The following is a 25,336-nucleotide window of genomic DNA, read 5'->3' as shown; positions in this document are numbered from 1 at the left end:
CTTGAGATCTAGCCTCGGGAGTAAGGCAGGGGGAGCACAATAATCATCCATTCATCAGCTGAAGGTAGTATGCAAATAAGTAGATATCTGTATAGAGTAGGAGAGATGGTGAGCTGTGATGTAATCCAATCTGCCCTGTGACTACCAATTCTTGGACCTTCCCCGATGCCTCCATTTCATAACTGTGATGATTGTAGACATGCTTCATCAACTCTTTATTAAAAATAATTGATACCCCATGAATCTTGACTATCATTTCCTACTCACATTCTCAGGAACTACTCATTCAAGGATGAGATTGATCTCATTTCATGACTCTTCCTAGGTCCGGAATCGAGTATCTCAGGATCTCCTGCCATTCCCGCAATGTAGGGGGGCTGACTGGGATTCAACCTCGGGGCCTCCATTGCCTGGTCAGCCTGTGGCTCCCTGATAGCCAGCAGGCCTTCAGCCACACCCGGTCACCTTCAATCTGCAGTCTGCCGGGTTTGGTCCCACCATGGTCAACATTCAAAAAACAAAAAAAAAAAAAAACAAAAAAAAAAAACAAAAAAAAACTAAAATGCCAGCTGGAACTTCCCACTGCTTTTTTTCCCCCATCCGGCTTTTCTTTTTCCTCCAAGCCCTGGGGTCCTAGGATCCAAGGATGGGCTGTGGGTCCAGAGGCTGCAGCTTAGGATGATCGGACCTGAGGCAGAGTTGTCACAACTTGAGTTCAAGCCCTGGGTGTGGCAAAAAAATTTAAAAAATTGAAAAATTATAAATGAAGCACCCTAGCTCAGAATTCACACCATTTTATTGCTAGAGCTGGAATGTGAACTCAGGTCTAGGTAACTCTGTTGCACTGTGGGGGAAGGAGAAGCTCACTATTTTTTGTTGAAGACTACAAATTAGGCCTGGTCCCAGGGCCTGAATTGAAGCCCCAGCTCTGAAAAAAATCATATGCCCACCTATTTTACACATAGGATCTCTATTTACATACATGTGTGGAATGCATCATGTTGTCAGTGCAGTTATTCTTTTTGTTGTGTGTCTTAATCAAGGTTGCATTCTGTATTTTATGAAGTATGATTACAGATATAAATGTGCTGACATGGATAGCAACCTATTTCTATGGCCATGGAGTTGCCTATGTCTTCTCCATCCTAGCTCAGATCAAGGACTTTCACAGGACAAAAAAACAAGTGGACCTATGGGCTTCTCACATCAGGATTCATGTTTTGGCACTGTTGGGATTTGAACTCAGGACCTAGCAGGCCCAATTGGCAAAAGGGTCAAAGTGAGGACACTGGCCTGTGAGCAACTGAAGAGCTAGACTGTTCCCAGGACCTGACATCGAGCACCAGGGAGGGCCAGGATAGGCATAAAATCATACTTGAAACATAGGATATATATTGATAAATATGTGTGGACAGCATTTTGCATTCAGTGCACTTATCCTTAATTTGTGTCTAATTCATGAATGTATTGTGTATTTTACTGAGTATGGTGACATGTTAACTGTGCTAACATGGATGACAACCTGTTCCCATGGTTAAAAGTTTGCCTATGCATTCACTCTCCATCCTAGCTGAGACCCAGGACTTCCACACAAAAGGAAAACAGGTGCAATGCCTGGCTTCTGACATCAGGATGAATCTTTTGTCAGTGTTGAAATTTGAGCTCAAGTCTGGGTAACCCCATTGCACTGTGGGGGAAGGGGAAGATCATCATCCCTAAAGACTAGAATGTCAAGCTTGGTCAAAGGCCAGATTTGAAGACCCAGCAGTGGACAAAATAAGAAGCCCATCTCCTTTAAACATGGGATCTCTATTTACAGACAGGTGTGATATGCATCTTGCATTCAATGTAATTATTTTTTTAATTTTGAGTCTTATTCATGGATGTATTATGTATTTTATTGAGTATGGTGACAGGTATATCTGTGCTGCCATGGATGACAACCTATTCCTATGGCTATAGAATTGCCTATATAGCATTCTCCATCCTCGCTGAGTCCCAGGAATTTCACAGGACAGGAAAACAGCTGTAAAGATTGGCTTCACACAGCTGGATGAACCTTTTGGCATTGCTGGTAGTTGAACTCCGGTCCTAGCAAGCCCAACTTTCTAATGGGTCCACATAAGTACACCAGCTTTTGAGATATTAACGATCTAGGCTATACCCAGGACCAGAGATTGATCCCCGGGTTAGGGTTTGTGCACCTTATTCATCCATTCATAAGCTGAAGCTATTATGTTAATAAATACCTATTTGTATAGAGATGTGGCAAGTTGTGTTGGAATCCTATCTACCATGTGACTACTAATTCTTGGATCTTTCCCAATGCCTCGATTTCCTGAAGGTAATTATTATTGTCACCCTTCGTGAAGTCTTAATTAAAAATAATCATTTTGCTAAAGTTCTTGCCTATCATTTCCTATATGAATCATGCATGAACTTCTCAACTCTTCCCTAGACCATAATTCAAGCACTAGCCTGAAAAACGTAACATTTATAGACATTTTAATTACATGCTTTGTACTTACATCTATATATTCAGTCTATATCTTGTTTGCTGGAGTGATTCATTATAGTTTATTATTGACTGATTGAATTAGCATTTATTTTATGGACTTGAGTGCACCTATATCATTTATTACATTTATTCCAATCTATTCCATAACATGTAGCTTTGCACACATATTATGTATATCATACCTGACATCCAGCACTTGCACAGAAAAGGAAAACAGGTGTCACACTTGTAATCTTATTCCAAGATAAAATTTTTGCCAATGCTGGGACTTGAACTGAGGGCCTAGAAGGCCCAACTCATGAATGGGTGAGTGTCAGCATGGCAGCCTCTAGCCCATTCAGCTGCCAAGTGGATCCTAGGACCTGGGATGCAGCCACATGTTTGGCCAAAATAGCAATACCTTTCTATGCAGATGGTGGTATACAGGTAAATATATATTTAGATATTTTGATACTGCCAGTGATGTCTATCTAGTATTAAATGACATATATTACGTTCATACAGGTTCTCGGGTCTTTAGTGAGGACTCCATTTAATGAATAGTATTCTTTTAATGCATAATAAACTATGATTTAACGCATAATAAACTGTGATTATTGGGTCTAAATTTATATTAGACTGATTGATGAACTACTCATCCAACCATGACATTGATTACATTTCTCTGGTGTTCCTATGGACAGGCAATAGCTTCTTAGGCTCTCCAGCCCTTTGTAAGTGGCATGACTGGGATTCAAACTCAGGACATAGGTGTCCAGACTGGCCTATAGCTTCTCTGCCAGCCTGCCAGCCTTCAGCAATGCCAGGTGACCTACAGGTTGCAACCATGTCATTTAGACCCAGGACAGTCAACATCCAAGGAAGGAAAAGAGAGAATCTGCCAGGTGACCTACAGGATACAGCAGTGTTATTTGGACGCGGAATGATCACCATGCAAGGAGGGAAAACCAAGAAAACACCATCCATGGTCGGTTCCTAGCTTTTTTTTTTTTGGTGACGTTTTCATTTTGTTTTCCTGTCAGCCCCCGAGGCCTAATATCCCACGATGGGTTGTGGGTCCAGAGGCTGCACCATCCCAGCCTAGGGTGACATTAGCTGAGGTAGAGTTGCCACGCTATGAGTTCAAGCTCCGTGCTGGGCAATACATAAATAATAAATAATTTAAAAATATTAAAAATAGTCGAGCGCTGGTGGTTCACGCCTATACTCTTAACTACTCAGGACGCTGAGATCTGAAAATCACTGTTCAAAGCCAGCCTGGGCAGGAAAGTCCTTGAGACTCTTCTGTCCAATAAACCACTTGAAAACCGGAAGTGGTGCTGTGGTTTAAGCAGTATACTGCTTGCCTTGAGCTGAAGAGTGCAAAGACAGTTCCCAAGGCCAGATATATATCAAACTAATGCTCCCTGGCTTGGAATTCGTGCCTTTTTTTTTTTCTGCCATGCCTGGGAATTGAACTCAGAGACTGGGTAACTCTTATGCACTGTGGGGGACAAGGAAACTCACCCTCTTTGAAGACAAGTAATTCAGGCCGGTTCCCTAGGCCTGAATTCAATACCTAGCCCTGTTAAAGTAATATTCATCCACATTTGAAATAATTAATATCTACATACTTATGTTAATTGAAATTGCTTTGAGTGCATTTATTTTATTTTTTATTGATTCATTATTTTGTTGACTATTATTACACTTATGTATTAAATTGATTATATCTTATGAGAACTATACAGATTTGCATATGTTTTATGTATCTTACTTCAGACCCAGGACATTCACCGAAATTCTATAGTATATCATCCCATGCTTAGAAAAACAGAAAGAATACACCAACCAATGTCTAATTTATCCCTAGCACCCCAGTGGCTCCCATCTGTAATCCCAGCTACTCAGGAGGTGAGAAGTAGAAGATGAAGTTTCAAAGCCAATCCAGGCAGCATAGCCTGAGAGATATCATCTCTAATTAACTGGCAAAAAGCCAGGCTACAAGTATGGCTGAAGTGTTAGAAAATCAGCTATGAACAACCAAGCCAAGAAAGGGCAAGCTGGTTCAATTGCGGGGAGAGGGGAGTAGGGGAATAAAGGGGAGAGAAATCCTCCAAAAACAGAACTAAACAACACACAAATCCCACCTAATTTATGGAACCAACAAACTGAAAAAAACAAAATCAAGCTTGTGCAGTTGTATAAATTTACATGAGCACATATGCTCTTAGGTACACTTCAAAGCCATGTTTTTAATAATATATGTATATATAAAAATTAATAATGTATATATATATGAATAAACTAAGAAACCGGCCAATGACCAAATACTTCTGAATTAGTGCCTTTATATTTATATTAGTGGCACTATAAATTATTTGTACTAAAAGTATATTCCAAGTTTCTTTCTGCAGAATCAATCTTAAAATGTTTCTTCATGTACCAGGCGTCAGTGGCTTATGCCTATAATACTAGCTACTCAGGAGGCTGAGATCTGAGGATGGCAGTTCAAGGCCACCCCCTGCAGGAAAATCCGTGAGACTCTTATCTCCAATAAACCACTAGAAAACTGGAAGTGGCGCTGTGGCTCAAGCTGTAGAGTGCTCGCATACAGATATAGAATGCAGGGATAATGCCCAATCAGAGTTCAAGCCCCACCACAGACAAAAAAAATATAAGACAGAAGTTTGTTCATACAAAATTCTAACATTCTGTGCTTTAGGAAACTTTTCCTCCATGGTCTTATGCTCTTCAGGCAACTACTCCACTACTGAGCTACATTTCAGTACCAATGTTTTTGTTTTTCATTTTACAATCCAGTTTATTCCCAAAATGCTTACAAATACTACTGTCCTCACAGAAGTGAGTTTATATTCAAAAACCCAACCTTTTTGTGGTATGAAGACTCCCCTAGTGTATTTCGTGGTAGGCACTGAGGAAAACTCACACGACACAATTGCAGACATTTTATAATTATAGAAATAATTCTAAATAGAAATAACATAAACTATTGGGCATGGGTGGCTCATGCCTGTAATCCTAGCTACTCAGGAGGCTGAGATCTGAGGTCTGTGAGACTCTTATCTCCAATAAACCACTAGAAGCCTGGAAGTGGTTCTGTGGCTCAAGCAGGTGAGCGCTTGTCTTGAGCTGAAGATCACGGGGACAGTGCCCAAGCCTAGAGTTCAAGCCCCACGACCGACGAAAAGAAGAAGAAGAAGAAGAAGAAGAAGAAGAAGAAGAAGAAGAAGAAGAAGAAGAAGAAGAAGAAGAAGAAGAAGAAGAAGAAGAAGAAGAAGAAGAAGAAGAAGAAGAAGAAGAAGAAGAAGAAGAAGAAGAAGAAGAAGAAGAAGAAGAAGAAGAAGAAGAAGAAGAAGAAGAAGAAGAAGAAGAAGAAGAAGAAGAAATGACAACTGTCCCAACCTTCTAGGGAGAAATTATATCCTGATTTTCATTCTCACTCTTCATGGCAGATGGTCAAAATAGAAAAACCAATGTGCTATGCTGAAATGTAAAAGTTTAAACCCCCTTTTTAAAAAACTCTCATGTTATAAAATCAAAATATTTCAAATGAAGGCAAAGTGAGCTTAAAACAATATTAAAAATGCTAATGACGCTCCTTGGCTTGGAATGTGCCATTTTTTCTCTTCAAGGCCTGGAATTAGAACTCAGGGTCTGGGTAACTCTGTTGCACTGTGGGGGAAGGGGAAGCTCACTGTGCTTGAAGACCAGAAAGTCAGGCCTGTTCCCTGGGCCTGAATTCTTGCCCCAGTCATACTCCTTATATAAATTTTAAAGATAGGATTGAACTTCCGTACAGTTGTTCAGTCTATATCATGTTTGGTGTGGTTATTCATTGTATTTTTTGTTTTATTCATTTATTTACCATTTGTTTTATTAACTTTGATGACACCTAACCATGTATTACATTGTTTACATCCTATCCCATAGCATCTAGATTTGTAGACTTGTTCTCCATCATGCCTGACACCCAGCACTCTCCCAGAAAAGGAAAACAAGTGTCACACTTGGCTTCTTACTACAGGTTGAAAGTTTTGGCAGGCGCTGAGATCAAGCCCCAGAGGTGGCCAAAATAGCTATACATGGATAGGCAGGCGGTAGTATACCAATAAATGCATATTAGTACAGAGTGTCAGAGCCGTGCATCTAGTATTCAATGACATCTACTAGGTTCCTAACCAGTCTTAGGTATTTATTATGCCTCCATTGAAGTAATATTATTCTTTTCATGCCTAATTAACCATTAATTAAATGCAGTCTGTGTCCTAGGATTATTGTGTCTAATTTGATACTAGAACGCTACACAAACTACTCATTCAATCAGAACTTTTATGCATGGGCAGGAGTCTCTTGTGATCTCTTGCCACTGGTAGGTGTCAGCACTGGAATTTGAACTCAGGGACTCTGTTGCGGGGTTGAACTATGGCTTTTCTGACAGTTCGCCAGCCCTCAGCAATAACAAGTCACCTGTGCGTGGCAACCATGTCATTCAGACCCAGGATAGTCACCGTGCAAGGAACCACAGCCAAGAAACCACTTACCATGTGCAGCTTGGAGCTTTTTTTTTGGTGACATTTTCATTTTGGTTTCCTGTCAGAACTAGGGTCTTAGGATTCCAGGATCGGCTTTGTTTCCTGAGGCTGCACCCCAGCCTAGTGTGATGGAAGCTGAGACAGAGCTGGGACGACTGAGTTCAAGCCATGTGCATGGCCAAAAAAAAAAAAAAGAAAAAGAAAAAAATACGAAATTAAAAAATAAAGACAATTAAAAATATAATAAAACAATTACTTATCTCCCTGGTGTGCAATTCATGCCATTTTTTTCTGCCAAGCCTGGGATTTGAACTCCAGGTCTGGGTAAATAGGCAGCACTGTGGGGAAAGGGGAATCTCACTATGCTTGAAGACAAGAAAGTCAGGCCTGTTCCCTAGGCCTTAATTCAAGCCTCAGTCCTGGAAAACATACTCCTTATATACATTTTAAAAATAGGACTTATACTTCCATTCAGATATTCAGTCCATATCATGTTTGGTGTGGTTATTCATTTTATTTATTGTTTTATTCATTTATTTACCATTTATTTTATTGACTCTGATGACACTTATACCATTTATTACATTGTTTATATACTATCACATAGCATCTAGATTTGTAGACGTGTTCTCTATCATGCCTGACATCCAGGACTCTCCCAGAAAAGGAAAACATGTGTCACACTCAGCTTCTTATTCCAAGATTAAATTATTGGCAGTGCTGGGATCTGAACTCAGGGCCTAGCAGGCCAAATTCATGAATGGGTGAGTGTGAGAACAGCAGCCTCTATCCAGTGAAGCTGTCAGATCGTTCCCATGCACTGAGATCGAGCACCAGGTTTGTACAAAACAGCTATACATGGGGAGGCAGATGGTGGTATCCAAAAAATATATATTGGTAAAAAGTGCTAGTCTGTCTATGACTGAATGACATCTGCTATGTTCTGACCAACTCTTAGGTATTTATTATACCACCATTGAAGGAATATTATTCTTTTCATGCTTAATAAACTATTAATTAAGATCAATTAGCATCCTAGGAATATTGCATACAATTTTAGGCTCGACTGATGCACAAACTACTCTTTCGATTGTATCTGTAGTGATCTCCTGCCATTGGTAGGTGTCAGGACTAGGATTTGAACCCGGGGCTATGTTGACAGGTTATCTGTAGCTTCCCTGATAGCCCTCCAGACTTCAGCAATGTCAGGTCAGGTCCACTTTGCAGCCCTGTCATTCAGACCCGGGATAGTAACCGTCCAAAAAAACCCGTAAAACCCCCAGCCCTCTGCAGCTCACCACTTTTTGTGCTTTCCCACTTTTTTTTCTTCCTACAAACCCTCTGGGCCTAAGATCCCAAGACTGGCTATGGGTCTGGAGGCTGCAGCCAGACTAAATGATTGAGGCTGAGGTAGAGCTGCCACGACCTGAGTTCAAGCCCCGTGGTTGGCAAAAAAAAAAAGAATAAATAAAAAAACTAACTAAGTAAGTAAGTAAATTAAAAAAAAATCTCCCTGGTTTGGCATATCTGCCAGTTTTCTTTCTAGCCTGGGATTTGAACTCAGGCTCTTGGTAAATCCGTAGCAATGTGAGGGAAGGTGCAGAGTTGCCACTACTTGAGTTCAAACCCCATGCCAAGCCAAAAATTAAAAAAAAATTAAGTCACTGACCTTGGCAGGGGGAGAAATTGTGGAGATGGTAGGGAAGGGATGGTAGGGGGAAACAAAGGAGGCAACAATGCTCAATAGGAAATGTACTCTTTACGTTGTTCATGTAATTGTAACGCTCTGTACAACATTTTTACAATAAAAAGTGTACAAAAAAAGAAACAATGTAATGCTCAGAGAAGCATTTTGGGAGTAAGGGAAGGATGTCTGAATAGCTGTACAAAATTCTACACTGCTTTGTTTTTTAATGTTCACTATGTAACTGAATAAACAGAACTGCTTTTATTAAAAAAAAATTAAGTCGCTGTCTTGGAACTGGGACCAGTATTTCTGCCATTACTGGGATCTGATTCCACCGTCCAGGTAACTCTTTTGAACCATGGGTGACGGCAAGGCTCACTGTCCTTGAGGAAAAGAAATTCAGGTTAGAGTTCCCAGGGACTGAAGGCAGGCCCTGCAATAGAAAAAAAAATATTTCTAGGGGCTGGGAAGGTGGCTCAGTGGTAGAGCGCTTGCCTTGCATGCCTGAGGCCCTGGGTTCAATTCCTCAGCACCACATAAGCAAAAAGAAAAAAGCCGGAAGTGGCGCTGTGGCCCAAGTGGTAGAGTGCTAGCCTTGAGCTGAAGAGCTGAGGGACAGCTCCCAGGCCCAGAGTTCAGGCCCCAAGACTGGACACAAAAAATAAAAAGAAAAAAAGAAAAAAAGAAAAGAAAAAGAAAAAAATATTTCTACATATGTGTAATATATGATATAAACTTACATATGTCTGCTAACTACATATTATGATTTTTTATTATTGATTTTGTATGTTTTTTATTTGATTCATTTATTGTTTATTGTATTTAGTGTTATTATACACATATTTATTTAAAAATTATACAAAATAATTTAGGACATTGACTCATTTTTCTATAATACTATATTAAGTGTTGAAACATGATACATAATTAAATGGAGGCATTTGTCACAGTCTTCACCTGTTTAGAATCTCTCCCAAGTATGAGATTTGACTTCTTTATCTATGGACATCTTCCTCTAGGGATTTTTTAGATGATTTATACTCAGAAGCCTTTTCATGAGGATAGGCAAGTTGAGGGATAAAATTGCAAGGGTGGGGTTAGAAATGTGGCTGAGTGGTAAAGAGCTCGCTCAGCATGCATAAATGCCAAGGTTTGAATCCTCAGTGCCACATACTCAGAAAAATCCAGAAGCTGTGGAGTGGCTCAAGTGGCACAGTGCTAGGCTTGATAAAAAGGAGCTCAGAGACAGTACCCAGGCCCAAAGATCAAGCCCCAGGATGGCAAAAACAAATGGCCAGATGCCAGTGGCTCACACCTGGAACTCTAGCTTCTCAGGAGGCTGAGACCTCAAGACCACAGTTCAAAGACAGCCTCAGAAAGGAAAGCCAGTTAGACACTTTTCTCCAATGAACCACCAAAAGACCCCACATGGTACTGTGGCTCAAGTGGTAGTGTTCACCTTGAGCTGAAGGGCTCAGGGACAGTGCCCAGGCTTGAGTTCGAGAAAAAAAAAAAAAACAGGAAAAAAGTGGGGGATAATCAAAATACTTTTCTTATTTGCTAATTATGAGAACATTATCTGGAAAATGAACGCTGATGTACACCAGAATTGGAGTCTGAGTTCATTGTTCAAGTGTAGTAGATCCATATGCCGAGGCTCTCTGTCTCTAGCATTATCACCTTGTGTCCTAGAGGGTTCTGAAACGTCCAATGTTGAAAGGCTTAATATGCTCCCCAAGCCCTTTGTGATAAGCAGCTGACTTGTATTGTCAATGTCATTAAAGTTCTGAACCTAGCAAAGCACCAGTAGCTCATTCCCATCACCCTAGCTCAGGAGGCTGAGTTCTGAGCATCACAGGATGAAGCCAGCCAGGGCAGGAAAGTCTATGACACTTTGACTTCCACTTTGGAAAGATCAGATATTCAACAGCTTCTTAGATTTCCTTTGGTAATGAGAAATTATTTGCCCCTAAATGTTCTTAGAGTTCTCGAGCTATAGAAGTAGGATAAAAAACATCATTGACCCATCCTGGGTTTAAATGAAGTTCTCAGCATCCAACCTGTAGCCCTGTTAGCAAGATGACCTCCAGTGTAACACTGTATTTGAGGAACAGAAAACAGTTTCAAAAGCCAGGCTAGGTGAAGAAACCTAGGCCTGCTGGACTGGGAGGCAGAATGAACACACCCAACAGGGAAGTAAGCTGCAAAACCACTTCATTCATTCCTGGCAAAGCCAGCAATGGGAGGAAACCTGAAACATTTGTTAGAGTTACACCAGGATCAGGCTTTTCTCAGCCTCTTCAAACAATGACTAATTAACCTTCCTCCCTCAGATGAAAGGAGCCTCAGGCTATCTTTAGTTTAACAATCAAGATCCAGTTTAGAGGGGGATAGGGGTGGAACAGAGTAGAAAACCTTGCTCGCTGGTTTTAGGGAGTAGGTTTTTGACTCTCCATCTGTCAGATTTAAAGGCCCTTCTTCTACCTCTGCCAGTGCTTTTTCCTTCCTTCATTCTGCACATCATTAATGCAAATCCCCAGTCCAAGGAGAGAGGTAGGGCTGTTTCTTTTCTGTCTCTGAACACCTGAGTTAGAACCTGGCTCTGCCTTCTTGGCTTCCTGAGAAGTGGGACAGACACAGTCTGCCTGCTCTGTGGTTGTGTGAAGGCGATGCTGGTGGCATGGCACACTGCAGAAGGCCTCATCACTGGAAAGTATTCCCTTCGTTACTCCTGACATCCAAGAGCAGGTTCATCTATCTATCTATCTATCTATCTATCTATCTATCTATCTATCTATCTATCTATCTATCTATCTATCTATCTATCTATCTATCTATCATCTATGTATCTATCATCTATCTATCCATCCATCCATCTATCTACGTAGGTATCTACATACCTACCTAGCTATCTCTTTGCCAGTTCTTGGGTTGAACTCAAGGCCTGGGCACTGTCTCTAGCATTCTACTACTTGAGCCACACCATGCTACTGAGGAATCAAACCCAGGGCTTCTTGCATCTTAGGCAAGCACTCTCTCAGTAATCCACATTACCAGGCCCCTATCTTTTTCTTAGTGGTAGTTTTTACATAATTATGCTACCAGCCGACATCTCCAAGTTTAATTTTCTGAATACAGGTTATTTCTACAAAACATAACCTTCTCTTCCCCTACCTGATTTGTGACTGTACTGGCCTTCACCTCATAATAAAATGTAAATAAAGGCTACTGTGAGCTTAGGTGGGCATCATATAATGTCACATGCCTGGAACCCTGGAAGAGAAAAGCCATGGGCCAGAAATGAAGAGAATGGTGCAGTATGCACAAGAGCATATCTGAAAAATAAATCTGTAAATAAAAGCAGAAGAATTTCATATGGTCTGTTTGCACTCAGGGAGGTAATATACACACATTAGTAGTTAGGGCTCTCATTTTTTTGAATTTTTTTGGCCTTCTCTTTTTGAAATTTTTTGTGGTCATCCCAGGGCTTATACTCAAGGCCGGATGCATTTTTCAGCTGTTTTGCTCAAGGCTGAGGCTCTATCACTGCCACAACTCCACTTACATCCATCTGGTAGTTAATTGGACATAAGCGCCTCCCAGGTTTTCCTGCCTGGTCTGGACTGTATCTACTACTTGGCTTTATCAAAGCTGGAGCTCTACCCTCTGGGCCACTGCTCCACTTCCGTTTTTCTGGTGGCTTATTGGAGATAAGCCTCTCACAGTCTCTCCTGCTCAGGCTGGCTTTGGATTGTGATCTCTTGAGGAGGCTTCAAGTGGCTTTCCTCAAGGATTCACCAAGAGCAGATTCACAGAAACCCTTAGTCTAAATCTCGAGATCATCAGGTTATGAAATCTTTGACCTCTCCTACTTGGGCCCTGGGTGGCTAGGTTTTAGGTTGAACACAGGGCCTGGTTGCTGAGCATGAGCTCAGTGCAGAATCCCAGTGCTTTACCATTTTGTGTCATAGCTTCATTTCTGGTCTGCTTGTGTGTGTGTGTGTTTGTGTGTGTGTGTCCATGTGCATGCACACTTACACCAGTCCTGGAGCTTGAACTCAGCACCTGAGTACTGTACCTAGTTTCTCTTGTACAAGGATAGCCCTCTCCCACTTGAGCCACAGAGACACTTCAGGCTTTTTTTTTCTAGTGATGTGGTCCTGAGAAATCATGCCCAGGGTTTCATATATGCAAAGCACTCTACCCCTAAGGCACATTCCCAGCCCTCTACTTCAGGTTTTTTAGTTAGTTTCTTTCTTTTTTGTTGTTATCGGTTGCAGGATTTGATGTCTAGGCCGGGTGCTGTCCCTGAGCTCTTCAGCTCAAGTCTTGTGCTTTGCCACTTGAGCCACAGAGCCACTTCAAGTTTTCTGGTGGTTCATTGGAGCTAAGTGTCTCAAGGACTTTCCTTCCCAGGCTAGCTTTGAACCTTGATCCTCAGATCTCATCCTCCTGAGTAGCTAGGATGACCAACATGAGCCTCAAGCACCCAGATTCCACTTCAGGTTTCTTAGTGATGAATTGGAGATATAATCTCATGGGACCTTTTGTATCAGGGATAGTTTGGAACCCAGATCCTCAGATTTCAGTTTCCTGAGAAGGCAGGATGACAGACATTGGCTATAGAACCCTAGGCCATGGCACTCTGCTGCAAGGGGCTCCTTGGCTCCACATGGTGGACTGCTAACCATGAGCCCAAGAGGTAAGGGTCAGTGCCTAGTCCCCGAGTTCAAGATTCATGACTGAGGAAAAACAAAATAAAAAAATTGTCTGCAGGAGACAACTCACCCACTCTTTAGTAATACATAATTTCGTCCCTGCCATCGGGACATATCTGAGCCTCAATATTCTTGTCTGCATAATCATCTCATTTCAAAGAGACTCACTGACTTCCTGTCAGGGCTGGGTTTTATAGCCCCCGACCAACTTGGATGATGGGGGTAAGCCAGCAGCCTCTGGTTCCATCTAGCTGGGTTGCAGCGGCTTACATCTGGCTAAGTCAGGTTAAATGGCAGTTGTCAGTGCCAGACTCCTAGCTTGCTTTGTGATGAGGTGTTTGAAGTCCTGCCCGTCTGTAGTTGCAGTTAGAACACTCTACCTTTTTTTGCGGCAGTCCTGGGCCTTGAGTAAGGGCTTAGACACTGTCCTTAAGCGTTTGTGCTCCAGGATAATGCTCAATTGATTGAAAGACAGCAGAACCTCTGGGTTTTCTGTTTATATGGCACTGAGGAATCTAACCCAGGGCTTTGTGCTTACTAGGTGATCACTCAACCACCGAGCCCCAGGAGGTATAGAAATTGCATAAAAAGAGAGATGTCTGTATATTATTAATTTATAGATAATTACTACCATTTATTATGTATTAAGTTATGTCTCCTTAATGATTTGTCTCTGTAGAACAACTAATAAAACATTAATTAATAATTACTTAATATCCTGTTATTGTTTATAATATATGTATATACATCCATATATATAATTACATATTTTATTGAATGAGACAGATGTCTATATATAATTAAATTATGCATCATGTGTTACAACCAATTATTAGGTATTTAATTATGTCTCCATGTAATTTTTATTCTGTTAATGCTTAATAAAATAGTAATTTTACTTAGTTCACATTCTATAACTATTATGTCTAATTTTATCCCAGAATGATTCACTACTAATTCAATCTGTTTTTCATTTATTGTAGTGACAATCCTTCCACCTTTGACATTTCTTACCTTTATGACATTCTCTTACATAGCATATAGATTTGCATCCAAATTATACATCCTACCTGACACTGAGCACTTTAAAAGAAAAGGAAAACATGTGTCACACTCGGCTTCTTACTCCAAGATTACATTTTTGGCAGTGCTGGGATCTAAACTCAGGGCCTAGAAGGCTCAATTCATGAATTGGTGACTGCCAGCACAGCAGCCTCTAGCCATATTGCACTTAGTGTACTTATTCATTTTATTTTTTATTCATTTATTTACCATTATTTTATTGAATGTTATTACACATGGAATATTTACTACATTTATTGTATAGGATATACATTTGCCTATGTATGAAACTTCACACCTGACACCCAGGCTTTTCACAGAAAAGGAAAACGTGTCACCCTAGTCTTCTTACTCCACGATTCAATTTTTGTGAGTGCTGGCATTTGAACTCACAGCATACATGGATCAATTCATGAATAGGTGAGTGTCAGCACTCCAGCATGGGGCATATGGAGCTGACAAGCAGGTCCCAGCACCTGAGATCCAACCCCAGGTGTTGACAAAACAAGAACAGATTGACATGCTGATGGTAGTACACAAATAAATATATATCCTTAAAATGTGCCAGAGATGTCTACACATTATTCAGTTATATAGGCTACATTCCTACCAATTCTTGGGTATTTATTATGCCTCCATGTAATTATTGTTGTTTTCATCCTTAATGAATTATTAATTAAATCAACCACTGTCCCGAAACTATTGCATCCATGTAATTAATAGTACTCTTTGAATGTGTCAAAAAGTATTCATTAAAATCCATTGGCCTCCTAAAATCACTCTCTAATTTTATACTAGTATCATTCAGGAAAAACTAATTCAACCTTGATATACATAACCTTCCATCCGTATTCCTATGAATAGGAATGAGACTCTTAGGATCTCCCTCCATTGGTAGGGGTCCGGACCGGGCTTCAAACACAGGTCCTATGTTGCTGTGTTGGTCTATGGCTTCCCTGGCAGCCTGCCAGCCTTCAGCAATGCCAGGTAACAAACACTTTCAGCCATGCCATTCAGACCCAGTATGGTCAACTTGAAAAAAAAATGTAAAACTGGCAGCCATCTTCAAGTTGCTGTTTTTTTTTTTTTCTGTGTCATTTTATTTATTTATTTATTTATTTATTTATTTATTTATTTATTTATTTATTTATTTATTTATTTCCTGTCAGCCTTTTAGGCTCAGGAACCCAGGTTTGGCTGTGGGTCGAGTGGCTTCAACACAGCCTAGAGTGATCAAAGCTGAGGCAACGTTGCCATGCCCTGAGTTGAAGCCCTGTGCTTGACAAAATAAAAATACATACATACATACATACATACATACATACATGCATGCATATATACATAAATTTAAAATATTTAAAAAATTATGAGGCTCCTTGGCTTGGAATTCATGCCATTTTCTTCTGCCGGACTTGGGGTTTGAACTCAGGGTTTGGGTAAATCTGCAGCACTGTTGGCAAAGGGAAAGCTCACCATGTGAAAAGACAAGAAAGTCAGGCCTGTTCCCAGGGGCTGAATTCAAGACCTAGCACCCAAAAAAATAATATTCATATACATTTTAAATACATGATTTAAATTTACATACACATGTTTACTACATATTACAATTAGTATAGTTATTCATTTTATTTTGTGTTTTATTTATTTCTTTTGTATTTTAGAGAGTATGATTAAATGTATAACATTTTTAAAATTCTATTACATAGAACATAGATTTGACTATGTATTATACATCATCCTCAGACCCATGACTTTCACTGATAAGGAAAACAAGTGGGACAATTAGTTTCTACCACAAGGATTAAGTTTTTGGTAGTTCTGTGATTTGAACTCTGGGCCTCGAAGGCCCACTTCATGAATGGGTCAATGTTAGCACACCAGTCTGATGCAAGTGAAGTTGGCAGACAAATTTGATGACCTGAGATCAAGCCCTAGAAGTGGTTAATATATAAACTGATAGATGTGTAGATTGCAGTGTGTGTGTGTGTGTGTGTGTATGTGTTTATGTATGTATATACATCTATAAATAAATGTATACAGAGACAGATGAACATTTAAGTAGATTCTAGTGTATATCTCTATATGAAGTGATGTTTTATATGTTCTATACTATAAATTATTTGGTCTAAAATTATGCCTCCATCAATTAATCATGGTAGAAAACTTACAAAGAATTAATTAAATTAATCATTGACCCATATTTATTGCATACAATCTTATTTTAGAATTATTAGCTAATTAGTAATTCAATTAGTAAATGTCAAATATACTATTAGTTCCTATAGAGAGGAAAGAGTTTTCTAGGATCTTCAGACATGTGTAGGTGGCAGTCCCAGGATCAAACTAAGGGCCTAGGTGTCTGGGTTGGACTCAGGGTTCACCGACAGACTGGGAGCCTTTGGCCATGTAACGTCACATACAATTTTCAAGCCAAATCATTGAGACCCAGGATGGTCACAGTGCAAACGAAACAAAGGTAAAACGGTTGTGCAAAACTTACTGGTTTTTTCCTCCTCCATTTTTGTTGGATTGATGCATTTTTGCCAGTGTTGGGAGTTGAACTCTGGTCCTAGGAAGCCTGGATCATATGTGGGTGTAAATGCTGCACCCCAGCCTAAGGTAATCATAAGTTAAGACACAATACAGTGCTTCCTTGTGCAAAAGTAGCTCAGGGACAGTGCCTAAGCTCACAGTTCAAGCCTCAGGACCTGCCACAAAAAAAAGAGCCAGTAACTCCATGTGTCTGTGTATGTATGCATGTATTTTTATCAGTGAACATCCAGAGTTGCTATGAAGAAAGGTTTGAATAGAATGATTTCATAGCACAGAGTGCTTTAAAGACAGTGTATGTTCTGGGGCTCCCCTCACTGTTCCCTGTGTAGCCTGAGGGTTTCTGCACACTCCAGGCTGCTGGAGGAAGTCTGCCTCATTGTTGTAACAAGCAGACAAAAGGCCTCACTCCTGTACAACTGTATAACAAACAATTCATCCAGGGCAATTAGTGAGGATGAGTGTGGGCAGATTCTGAAGGCCAGGAGAAAAAGGCCTCTTTCTACCCCAAGCTATCTCTCTCCCCAGTGCTCTCTTTTGACAGGAAGCCTTCATTTGTGCCACCTCCTGTGGCAGGCCAAGTTCCCTGCACTTATCCTGTCTTTGTTAGACTATGTTCCAGTGTTGAAACAAATTGCTACAATTAATTCAAGGGTCTTTCTGGCAGACAACAAGTTAGCTGAACCTAATGAAAAGATTCCTAATTGGCAAAGGTGCCTGCCTAGGTTTCCTGAAGCTTGCTAATTCTAAGCACTTGTGCAAATTCACAATGCTTCCTGTCATCTATGGCTGGTGAAGATCATCAGGTTTTGAAAGCTTTGACCTCTCCTAGTTGGGCCCTGGGTGGCTAGGTTTTGTATTTGAACACAGGGCCAGGGTGCTGACCATGAGCTCAGAACAGAAGCTCTTCGCTTTACCACCATTTGGTGTCACAGTTCCACTTTTGGTATCTGTTTTGTGTTTGTGTGTTTTGTGTGGGTGGGTGGGTGGATGTGTGTGTGTGTGCGCGCGCGCGCGCGCACGTGCAAACACCAGTCCTGGAGCTTGAACTCAGTACCTGAGCACTGTACCTGAGTTTATCCTGTATAAAGATAGTGCACTACCGCATGAGCCACAGAGCCACTTCAGGCTTTTTTTCTAGGAATGTGGTACTGAGGATTCAAACCAAGGATTTCATACATGCAATACACTCTACCCCTAAGACACATTCCCAGCACTCCACTTCATGTTTCTTTCTTTTCTTGTAAGTTGGAGGAATTGAAGACTGGGACTGGGTGCTCAAGTCTAGCACTCTACCACTTGAGCTACACTGCCTCCTCAGGCTTTCTGGTGGTTCACTGGAGAAAGCATCTCAAGGAATTTCCTGCCCAGGCTGGCTTTGAACTGTGATCCTCAGCTCTCAGGTTCCTGAGTAGCTAGGATGACAGTCATGAGTCACCAGTGCCGAGCTTCCACTTCAAGTTTCTAAGTGGTGAATAGAAGATAATAGTCTCATGGGACTTTTGTGTTTGGGATAGTTTGGAACCCAGATCCTCAGATTCCTGACCAGGCAGGATGACAGACCTCAGCTAAAGACACCTAAGCTGTGACACTTTGCTGCAAGGGGATGCTTGGCTCCACGTGGTAGAGCGCTAGCCATGAGCACAAGATCTTCAGTTTGGACTAGATACAGGCATTGTCTCAGCCTCAAAGAGCCCTTCCTAGGTCAGATTCAGGCCTTATTTGTCACTATTCTTCACATCCTGCACAAATCATTTTGCTTCTCAGGGCCCTATCAGCCTGCCATGTGCTTCTTGCATGTATTCCTAGGACATTGTTAGGTTTTTGTTTCCTAATCTTCTGTTTGCTCTTGAAGACCCTGTGTGCTGTCACTTGGAAAAAAGATAAGTACTTAGAGGTAGGAAAAATCAAAAAAGTATTGAAAACAAACCTTACACATATAGTCAGACATTTTTACAGTTGTACAGTCTTGTAAGACAAGAGTATTTTTGATACTTTTATCATATTTTATGACAGATGGGAAGGGGAGAAGGGATGAGGTGCTGCATTGTATTCTCATAATTCAATGATTATTATTTTAAAATACTGTATTTGAAAGAATGTAATATTTAAAGATAAAAACTGTGCTCCTATTCTTTTTATAAGCTAGTCGTTTATAAAGCATTCCTCACTAAAGTCTTGTCGTCTGTGTCCCATGAACTATCCTCCTCCTTCAAAATAATCAAGGAAAACCCTTCACAAATAAGTGGACTGTTGTCCAATCTCTGGATAAGAATTTAAGATACAACATTGCCTGTGATTTTGTGCGTGTACATGTGTGCGGGAGTGTGTGTGTATGTAGGTGAACGTGTGTCAGTGCATATGGGTGTTTTAGGACTTGAACAGGGACTATATGACAATCCTGAGCATCTTTACCTTGACTGTAGTGCTGTACCAATTGTGCCACAATTCCAATGCAAGCTTTTTGTAGTGAACTGGAGAACAGAGACTCATAAAAATTCCTGATCAGGCTGTCTGAACTAAATCTCATGTCTCAACCTCCTGATTAGGTAGAGTTATAATTATGAGTCTCCAGAACCTGGTGATAAAGCACTGTTACTGGAGAGAGTGGGAGTGCATGTTTCAGTCCATCTTCACAACACTCTATATCATGAAACAGCAACAGCAAAACCCTATATCAAAATAAAATAATAAGATGTAATTAGAATAAAATTTAGTGATATAGTCTGCTAACATAACTTTCAGGAAAAGTTGGTCTTAATGATTTAGCAACACGAAACCAAACAAAATGAGATAATTTCAGTAGATTCTATGAATTTTTTAAATTCCATCTTAATAATTTCAAAACATTATAAGGAACAAGAAAACATTCATACCTCTAAGGAGAATGTTAAAAAGATAAAAGATGGCAGAATATGAAATGAAATATTCTACACTGCAGGAATATTATTGTCATGGTGAATATATGGTGGTATTGTTATGGTGAATATATGATAATGTTCTTCAGAGGAGCAATAGATAAATATATACTTACTGCACATAGTTTAACTTGTCTTATCTCTATCAACTTCAAGTCTTCTAGTGCACATTATCAACGTATTCATGTTTATGTTGTATTCCAAAAAATAACTATCAGAGGCAGGAGTTACCAAAATACATTAGCTTCAATGATTTTAGGAGATAAACGTGTTAATCATATTGACTATTTTATATAAATTAAACATGTAATGTGTTATTATTGTATCTCTAAGTATGTAAAAACACTACTTCAAAGTGAAATGAAATACAACAAGGTTTTGAAAGTATATGCCTATAAAGCTAGCTATTTGGGACATCAGTTCATGACCAGTGTAGTTTTACATGCAATGGTCCCCAACCCCTGGCTCTGTGTGATGGAATACGCCTATCATCACAGGTCCATGGGGAGCTGAGAGCAGGAGGGTTTGAATTTCATGCCATACTTGGCAAGAATTTCCACATGGCTCCATCTCAATCAAAGAAGGTTGAACACTCCCCCCGTAAGTGAAAATAAAAATAAGAGCATTATAGTATAAAAAACGAACAATATTAAAACATGCTAATACAAACCATCATGAACAACACACATCTAGTGTTTGTTTCTCATACCTGTAATCCTAACTATAGCTAGGATTATATATGTGAGCCAGAGGAACTAAGCAGTTCATTATTTTAAAAATGACTATTTGAGTGTCTGCTTTGACTCGGAGTTCTTTGATCTATTTGGAGTTGATTCTGGTGCAGGGGGATATATAAGGATATAGTTTTAGTTTTATACAAGTGATTAACCAATTTTGCCAGCACCATTCACTGAAGAGCCTGTCTTTCTTCCATTGTATTTTTTACCTCCCTTCTCGAAGATTAATGGCTATGTCTATAGGTTCATTTCTGGGATATTACTTCTATTCCAATAGTCCTAAAATCTGTTCTTGTGCCAGAACCAAGCTGTTTTGATTACTATGGCTGGTAGTAGAGATTGAAATTTGGTATTGATATTCCTCCAGCACCGTTCTTTCTATTAAGGATCATTTCTGCTATTCGAGGTCTTTTATTGTTCCATATGAATTTTTGGACTGCTTGTTCTATTTTCTTGAAGAATGAGGTTGGAATATGGATATACCATTGAAATTGTAGATAGCCTTGGGAAATATTGACATTTTCGCGATTTTGATCCTTACAATACAGGAGCACGGGAGGTATTTCCACTTTCTAAGTTCTGTTTTGATTTCCTTTTTCAGTTGTAAAATTTTCATCCTAGATGTCCTTCACTTCATTGGTTAAGTTAATTCCTAGGTATTTTAATTTTGTGGGGCTATTACAAATGGAGTTGCTTTAATGATTTCAGCCACGCTTTTCTCATTGTTGGCATACAGAAAAGCCATTGCTTTTTGAGGGTTAATTTTATACCTTGCCACTTTGCCAAAGTTTTGAATCAGCTGAGTAATTTGTGAGTGGAGTCCGTGAATAGGAGAAACCTAGGTCTCTTGGCACAGGCAGAAATTTTCTTAATAGAAACTCAGAAACACAACCATTCAAAGAAAGGTTGGACAAATGGGATTGCATGAAATTGCAGAGATTCTGCATGGCAAAGGGCATTTGTAGCAAGATCAATAGAAAGCCCACTACTGGGAGATCTTCACTAGCCATACAACGGATAAGGGTCTCATATATAAAATATACTTGGAACTCAAAAAATTAAATCCACCAACAACAAGTTCTCAAAGAAACAACTGCCCAATAAATAAGTAGGCTAAGACTTAAAGATAAACTTCTCTGAAGAGGAAAAATGGATGGCCAATAGACACATGAAGAAATGCTCAACCTCTCTAGCCATCAAAGAAATTCAAATCAAAACAACCCTGATACATCACCTCACCCCAGTTAGAATGGCTATAATCAAGAGCTCTAATAACAACAGATGCTGGAGTGGATGTGGACCGAAGGGAAACTTACTGCACTGTTGGTGGGAGTGTAAACTTGTTCAACCACGTTGGAAAGTAATATGAAGGTTCCTCAAAAGACTCCACATAGAGCTCCCCTATGACCCAACAATCCCACTTTTGGGCATTTATCCAAATGTTTACAAACAAGACCACACTAAAGCTACCAGCACAGCTATGTTTATTGCAGTATTATTTACTATAGGTAAGATATGGAACCAACCCAGATGCCCCTTAGAAGATGAATGGATCCAGAGAATGTGGTATATATACACAATGGAATTCTATGCCTCCATCAGAAAGAATGACATTGCCCCATTTTTTAGGAAATATAAAGACTTCGAAAAAATTATATTAAGTGAAGTAAGCCAAGCCAAAGAAACATAGGTCCCATGGTTTCCCTTATTTGCAATATCTAGTATATATATGAGCCAAGCAGAAAAGGTCAGATAAGGTGATGTTAGGAAAATGAGCCCTAAGTTTTGTATTCAAATGTTTTTTTTTCCTTTCATGCATTCGTTTGTAACACATTTATAAGATTATTTCTTTGTTGCTTTGTATGTCCCTCCCCCACAGTATAACCCCTACTTTCACTGTATTTGATGTCAGTATAATTTGTGGAGGGGAAGGGGAAAACCTAGTCGTTTAAATAAGAAAATCTATTCCCTATTCTAAAACATATATCAATTTAGTAGATGTTAGTGTTATCAGTATAAATTATGCATGTATAATATATGTAATGTATTATATTACATAACATACAAATTATATATTTATAATGTATGTATAATTACTGATATTCTATAAATACTATAAATAATATATGTTTAAAACTGGTTTTAGTATTATATTGTGAAGGATACAAAGAATGACAACTTTATTTGAATAAATATATTTGTATGCTTTAGTCACATTATTTTTTTCTGTGTCAGTACTGAGGCTTTAACTATTGTCTGGGTGTTGTCCTTGAGTCATTTAACTCAAACTGGCTTCATATAGCTATATGTAGATTTCAGCCCCTAAGTAGCTGGAATTACAATCATGAGTCATATTATGTTTTTTTTAAAATTCCATCCTTGGCATGTTCTTACATAATTATTTTTGAATGTTCAATTATATTATGATATTTCATTTCTAAACCAATTCAGAATAAATAACTACTTATTGGGTAAAGCTCTTTGTTGCAATAGAAATTGTAAGGACCCTATTTTACTATCAATTTTCAAAGATATTGCTAGTTTAATACATGGACAGACGAGTAGAAAAATTATATTAAGTGTTCATAATAAATGTACTATATTATATTACATAACATGTAAATGATATATTTATAATATATGCATAATTAAGGATATTCTATAATTACTATAAAAAGATATGTATAAAACTGGTTTTAATATTATACTGTAAAGGATACAAGGAAAGAAAACATTCCTATCTTAACTGTCTCATTTTCAACTGTAGACAAACTATGCTATAAAAATATATCTTCAAGAAAGCACACCTATGAAATCATGTGTTCATCTTCATCGCTATGAACATCTTCTAACATTGGCTACACTTATCCACTAGCGTCAGCTTACAATCACAAACACTTTGTGATACTTTCTGGATAAAGTTGCTTGTCCTCATTCTCATGAACCTTTCAGTAACTTCAGTGCAGAACATTTTCTCCTGCTTAGCCTGTAGATGATATCATCCTTTGTTATTTCCCATCAAAAAATTGTGGCTAGCAGGCTTGAGTATTGGTATATTCAGAAGTTCTTTGGTTGTGAATTTTTCCTTTCCTTTCTTGGCAAGTGAGCTGGAATAGTGAAAAACATTTAAGGCAATGTGTTTTACTGTAAATAAAAACATACTGATTTGAAAATACTACAAATATTCATTCTTTAAATGTATTTTTAATTCAAATATAATAGGGATGGTTTTAGTGTTGCATGCCTTTAAATCTAGCTATTTAGATGGCTGAAAACAGAGGATCATGGTTTCAAGCTAGAATAGGTAAATAGACCATGAGTCACTTATCTTTAACTAAGAATCAAAAAGCTAAAAGTGGAGCTGTGGTTCAAATAGAAGACTGCAAGCCTGAACAAAAAGAAGAGTAAAAGAACCTAGGCCCCAAATTTAAGTCATAGTACAAGCACACATATACCATATAGATATATGGTTCCTAATATATTCGAAACCTGGTCATAGATTAAATATGAAGTGTGAAAAAGTATGTAAGTCTGAAATGACTCCGAGGTATTTTGACAAGACAATTGGAAGAGTTATCACTTAATCAAATAGCAATGAGGGATTGGTTTGTAGATAAAGATCAAAGCTCATTTTGGAAACTGTTGAGTTTGTTAAAATCAGTAGCTAGGAGTTGTCAGTAAACGGGATGCTATTAAGCACTGTAATTAAAGAAAGAACAAAGCTGGAGAAAAAACAGAAATAATTACATGTACTCAGTGGTAACAACCATGAGAAGGAATATTATAGAACTAAGATAGAAGTAAGCCCTGGAATACAAATATGTAAAACATGACAAATGAAGAAAACAGTAATAAGTATGCAATGCAGACTTATATGGATAGGTATTTTTAATGTTTAAGGCCTATGAAGTGATTGTGTGATGACCTAAAATTTAAGAAATTGGTAAGGTCAACTATCCCTTGTGCAAACCATAGCTGATAGTTTAAGTAAAACAGGGCCACAATAGTGTGTCTTGATTTACCAAAGTGAAAACAGGCCAATATTTGGAAAGCCAATTTTTGGACATGTGGTTGGAGTGACAATTACTGCAGTTTGTTCAAGTATCAGTAGAAGGGTACAGTTTTAGCACAATGATAGAAATCTTTCAGGGATCAGGTAGATTTCCCTCGGTCTTCAAATTTCCTTTTTTTTTCTGAGTACCAAAATATCATTACTGGAAGCCAGTCCCAAATTTTGCCTTTGGCAATTTATCAGATATTCAGTATATCACTTGTCCAAATAATAGAGAATGTGAACAGGTCTACATTGAGCACTCACAGGAGACAGGTCTCTGGAATTTCTCACGAAGAACCTTCTGCAATCGTGGGCTGGATAGAGCTGGATTATATACAAAATAGACATCATAGATTGAAAGTATTCTGCTAAATTGACACTTGAGATATTGGATGTTTTAACTGCATTGTATTGATTTTTATGAATCAATTAATTAGATACTTCATACCACATGATATTTACTACACAATGAAATGCATGCTTATTGCATTTCCTTTGTATAACATATACTATGTTTTGAAATTTGGTAAAAATGATTCGTCTTTTTATTTTTTTTA

The sequence above is a fragment of the Dipodomys merriami genome, unplaced genomic scaffold, assembly GCF_024711535.1.
Source record: "Dipodomys merriami isolate MVZ:Mamm:240054 unplaced genomic scaffold, mDipMer1.0.p SCAF_726, whole genome shotgun sequence".
NCBI classification, from domain to species: Eukaryota; Metazoa; Chordata; class Mammalia; order Rodentia; family Heteromyidae; genus Dipodomys; species Dipodomys merriami.
The sequence above is the reverse complement of the archived record's forward strand: the minus strand, read 5'-3'. Positions refer to the sequence as shown.